The sequence below is a fragment of the Saccopteryx leptura genome, chromosome 1 (genome assembly GCF_036850995.1).
Source record: "Saccopteryx leptura isolate mSacLep1 chromosome 1, mSacLep1_pri_phased_curated, whole genome shotgun sequence".
Taxonomy (NCBI): Eukaryota; Metazoa; Chordata; class Mammalia; order Chiroptera; family Emballonuridae; genus Saccopteryx; species Saccopteryx leptura.
In genome coordinates, this window is record NC_089503.1 from 88,240,623 (window position 1) to 88,246,622 (window position 6,000).

A 6,000-nucleotide genomic window follows, 5' to 3' on the forward strand; every position below is an offset into this window, starting at 1 on the left:
TGCCCAGTTTTCTAGTTATTCAGAGCAGTAAGAAAAATTCAGCACTAATTATTATAATATGACCAAAAAAAAGTAATCCTGGGAAGTTAAGTTTGTATGTTAACACATAAAAAAAACTCCATGAGCTTGGCTTTTTCTTGAATGTACATTATAACCTTCTTAAATTACTTTTATGTTTTAGTAACAATATTATAGTCTAGGTAACTCCTGGGAATGAAGACTACTATAAAGACTGTTACCTGTGATCTTTCTTGGATATACCATTAACTTCTAAGTTGTTACTTTCCATTTATCCACTCAAGAATCCAATATTTAAATTTCTGGTCCAAACACCTTTACTAGGCTTTGATTCCATTCCATTACCTACTGGAAACCCCCGCTTGAATGTCTCAGGCTCCCTAGACTCAGGATAGGGGGATAGACAAAATAAGGTAAAGGGGATTAAGGGGCACAAACTTCCAGTTATAAAAAATACAGCATATAGAATGTAGTCAATAATATTTAATAACTTTGTATGGTGACAGAAGGCAACTGACCTAATTGTGGTATTCACTTCCTAATGCTAAATCACTATGTTGTACACCTGAAACTAATATAATATTGTAAGGCAATTATACTTTAATAAAAAGGCTCTCCAGACTCAACAAATTTATCTTGATTGCATCAAGCATATCACCTCTCTCAATAACTTGCTCTTCCTTCTCTATTCCTCTATTCAAAGTCACTTCACAAACCAAATCTTAAATATCATCCCATATTTTTCAGACATATCTCACATGCAAAGCAGGTATCAAACTCTATTAATTCTCCCCACTAGCTGTTATAGCACCCTCACTATAATATCATCTCTGTCCTCCCCATGACTGTAATTCAAATTTTTAGGATTGCTTTACATAGAGTAGTGTCAGTAATTAATAGATGTTCTCCATATCTAGCCTTAATTCCTTCTGATCTATCTTCTATAGTTGCATCAAAAATGTCTTCTAATATGCAGTTTGGTCATTTCTCCCTATTAAATCCTTTTAATGAAGCAATATCACTTATGAGATAAAAGTCAAAACAGTAAAAGTCCTTCATGATCTGGTGTCTTATCTCTTGTGATTCCTTCCTTCATATTTCAAGGTGCAAATTTTATAAAGACTACTCTTTTTTTGATAAAACTTTAAAGAGATATATTTTTTTGTCTGCAATACCTTTAGCCCACTTTTTCACCTCACAAATCCCTCTCATATTTTAAAATACATCTCAAATATTGTTTTCCACATGAAATATTCTGTGGTTTCTGAATCCTGCAGAAATGGACTCACTCTTCTATCTTGTACACACTTCTATTAGTCTACCTACCTACCTTATTACATAATGATTTGTTGTTTATTTGTCTGCCTTTTTTATGTTTTTACCGTATTTTGTGCCTTTGAAGACACTGTTTTAGTCATCTTTGGATCTCTCATGCCAATCACAGGATTTAGAATTGAGCAGATCCTCGATAAATATTTTTGAATGAATAAACAAAGTAAAAAAAAAGTGAATTTTTGAAATTCTATATCACCCAGATGTGGTGTACAATTTCTCTTGTATAGGAGCAGTGTTCGTCACTACATTATTAGAAGGTAAGGAAATAGACAAGATGGCGAAATCTAGACTCTAGTTGTGTGAGGCTCTAAGAGTTGCCTACTAGTATGTGGTCTTCTCCACTTGGTAGTCCAAGATGGACAGGCTTATGTTCTTCTCTGTTGTATATTTTCAGAAAAGTTACAATTTTCAAAAAGTCAAAAATGACTTTCATGAAATAGAAAATAAACATGTTAAAGATAATATTCAACTCAGTAACTAATGAGGGAAGTATTTCAAAGAATCTGAAGAACAGATATATATACAGTAAAAAATGCTAAAGTAAATTTTCTAATATTTTTAATTCATCAAAAACTTATAAGCCAATAAAATGTAACGTTAGTGATTATCTCCTCTACCAGAAGATAATAAATTTTATCTCCAATAGATAAAATTTATCTGTTTTTTAAGTAAGTAAAAAAAATTTTCCACTACAGTTGACATATAATATTATACTAGTTTCAGGTGTACTACATAGTAATTAAACATAATAAATCTAGTACCCATCTGACACCATACATAGTGATTACAATATTATTGACTACATTACTTATCCTGTACTTTATATTCCATGACTATTCTGTAACTATCAAATTGTTCTTCTTAATCTCTTTCCTTCCTTTTTGGTACCCATCTCTCGGACCCCCCCTCCCAAATCTGATAATCATCAAAATGTTCATTTATGAGTCTGTTTCTGACCTGCCTGTTCATTTATTTTTTATAGGATCCAAATATAAGTGAAATTATCTAGCATTTGTCTTTCTCTGACTTATTTCACTTAGCATAATATCATCTAAGTCTATTGCAACACCTGGGCCGCGGACCGGTAGTGGTCCGTGGGCCATTTGGTACCAGTCCACAGAGAAAGAATAAATAACTTACATTATTTCTGTTTTATTTATATTTAAGTCTGAATGATGTTTTATTTTTAAAAAATTACCAAATTTCCACTGTTACATCCATCTAAGACTCACTCTTGATGCTTGTCTTGGTCACGTGATACATTTATCCGTCCCATCCTAAAGGCCAGTCCATGAAAATATTTTCTGACATTAAACTGGTCCATGGCCCCAAAAAGGTTGGGGACCACTGCTCTAAGTCTTTCCATATTGTTTCAGATAACAGAATTTTATTCCTTTTTATAGCTGAGTCACATTCTGTTGTGACTCACCATTTCTTCTTCTTTTTTTTTTTTTTTTTTCATTTTTCCGAAGCTGGAAACGGGGAGGCAGACAAACAGACTCCCGTATGCGCCTGACCGGGATCCACCCAGCATGCCCACCAGGTGATGCTCTGCCCCTCTGGGGCATCACTCTGTTGCATCCAGAGCCATTCTAGCACCTGAGGCAGAGGCCACAGAGCCATCCTCAGCTCCCGGGCCATCTTTGCTCCAATGGAGCCTGGCTGCAGGAGGGGAAGAGAGAGACAGAGAGGAAGGAGAAGGGGAGGGGTGGAGAAGCAGATGGGCGCTTCTCCTGTGTGCCCTAGCCGGGAATTGAACCTGGGACTCCTGCACGCCAGGCTGACACTCTACCGCTGAGCCAACCGGCCAGGGCCACCATTTCTTCTTTATCCATTCATCTATTGATGAACATTTAGGTGTAAATAATGCTACAATGAATATTTGTCTTTTCAATTTACTGTTTTGAGTTTCTTCAGATAAATACCCAAAAGTGAAATTGCTGGGTTCTTCTTTGTCTTCTTCTTATAGCCTTTATTTTTAAGTCTGTTTTGTCAGTATAAGTATTGCTACCCCAGTTATTTTTGTTTGTTTTTTTCATTGTCATGAAATATCTTTTCCCCATCTCTATACTTAGTCTGTGTGTGTCTTTTGATCTGAAGTGATTTTTTTTTAGACAGAATATGGAAGGGTCTTGTTTTTTTATCCATTCACCTACCATATGTGTTTTGATTGGAGCATTTAATCTATTTGCATTTAAAGAGTTGTTTATATATGCATATATGTACTTATTGCCATTTTATTATTCATATTTTTTAATATTTTTTTCTTCCTTTTAAAGAAGACCCTTTAATATTTCTTGTAACATTGTTTTGATACTGATGAACTCCTTTAGCTGTTTCTTGTCTGGAAAACTTTTTATCTTATCTTCAATTCTAAGTGACAGCTTTGCTGTGTAGAGTAATCTTAGGTATAGACAGATCCTTTGCTTTTTATCACTTTGACTATTTTGCGCAAATCCCTTTTCTGGTCTGCAAAGTTTCTGTTGAAAAATCAGCTGATGGTCTAATGGAAGCTCCCGAGTAGGTAAACTAACTGCTTTTCTCTTGCTGCTCTTAAGATTTTCTCTTCGTCTTTAATGTTTGGCATTTTAATTATGATATCTTTTTTTTGTTTTTTCTTTTTCCGAAGCCAGAAACGGGGAGGCAGTCAGACAGACTCCCGCATGTGCCCGACCAGGATCCACCTGGCATGCCCACCAGGGGGCGATGCTCTGTCCATCCGGGGAGTCGCTCTGTTGTGACCAGAGCCACTCTAGTGCCTGAGGCAGAGGCCACAGAGCCATCCTCAGCATCCAGGCAAACTTTGCTCCAATGGAGCCTTGGCTGTGAAAGGGGAAGAGAGAGACAGAGAGGAAGGAGAGGGGGAGGGGTGGAGAAGCAGATGGGCGCCTCTCCTGTGTGCCCTGGCCGGGAATCAAACCCGGGACTCCTGCACGCCAGGCCGATGCTCTACCACTGAGCCAACCAGCCAGGGCCTAATTATGATATCTTTATGTGGGCCTTTTTAGATTCATCTTGTTTGGGACTTTATGTGGTTTCTGGACTTGTATGGCTAATTCCTTCACCAGTTTAGGACAGTTTTCCATAATTTTATTTTCAAATAGGTTTTCAGCTTCTTGATTCTTCTCTTGTCCTTCCAGCACCACCATGACACGAATGCTGGTGCACCTGAAGTTGTTCCAGAGGTTCCTTACACTGGCCTCATTTTTTTAAATGCTTTTTTTGTTTGTGTTTTTTTTTCTTTTCTGATTGGGTGTTTTCACTTTTTTATCTACCAAATTGTTGGTTGGATCTTCTGCTTCATCATCATCTCTACTGTTAATTCTCTGTTTTGTATTCTTCATTTTTGTCAGTGTATTTTTAATTTCTGACAGGCTCTTTTGTTTTGTTTTGTTTTATTTTTAGTTCCATTTTTATGTTCCCTGTCTCTTTGTTGACATTCTCACTGAATATCTTTAAAACTAGGTTTTGAATTCTATATCTAGTAGATTGCTTGTTTCCATTTTATTTAGATTTGTTTTCTCGAGTTTTGTTCTGTTTTTTTCATTTGGGACATGTTTCTCTGTCCCCTCATTTTGCCTGCTTCCTTGTGTATGTTTGTATGTATTAGGCAGACCTGCTATGTCTCCTGGTCTTGGTAGAGTGGCCTTATGCAGTTAGTGTCTTATATGGCCAAGTGGCACAACAGCCTCTTGGTGACCCAATCTAGGCGCTCTAGGTATAACCCCATGTGGGCTATGTGCACCCTCTTGTTGTAGTTGAGCCTTGATTTTTTTCAGTATGTAAATGGGAGAAATTTACCCATAAGCTGATTGGCTTGGAGGACTGGCTACAACCACAGCAGAGGAGCTGCTGTGCAAAAGTTGACTCCATGAAGAACTTTAGCAGAGCCCAATGAGTCTTCTCCTTGAGTGTATTACTGGTGAAAGTGATTAGGTGATGCTCCCATGTGGTCTGAGACTGGCCACCCTGCACTCTATCTCTGAGGCCTTTTCAGAGGTACAGGTCAAGATCAGTTGCCACCTGTCCCTTGCCCAGGGCCACCCAGCATAAGCCACAAAGTGATCTACAGATGGCAGCTATTTGTGTTGGGCTTGAAGGTGACCAGGAGAGACCAAGCTGCAAACTGAGGTTGGCTACCACTAATGCCAGGTCTGAACTTAGCAAGAAGTACAGGGCACACTGAGGCCATACGCTGCTTATTTGGGGTTTATAAACCTTTGAGAGATTTTAAGAAAGTTTGTAGCATGGGCCAAGATAAGCTGTTTGTATGTAATAGATACTGGAAATGGTTTGAGTGGGTCCAAAAGTTGGGTGGGGCGGGGTCTCAAGGAATCACCAGGGCAGGGTGAACAGTGTTAGCCAGATTGATGGAGACTCAGATATTGCACCTGCCTCCTGACTCTGTGGGGGTAGGGTTCAGCAAAGAAACAATGGTCTTTGCCAGCAATTATGTCTGAGGGAAAGATGTTCCTCCCTTCATCATCTAAAGCAGACAATTCAGTTCATTCCCATATGTCCCAGATGCTGCTTATGAGCTGCTGCTTCAGCACCTGTGAGTCCAGGTAAATCCATGCTCAAGCCCTTTTAGGGCACAGCCCTCTGGTTCACTCAGCCATAATCTGTGATGGTTTCCACAGCCAGAAG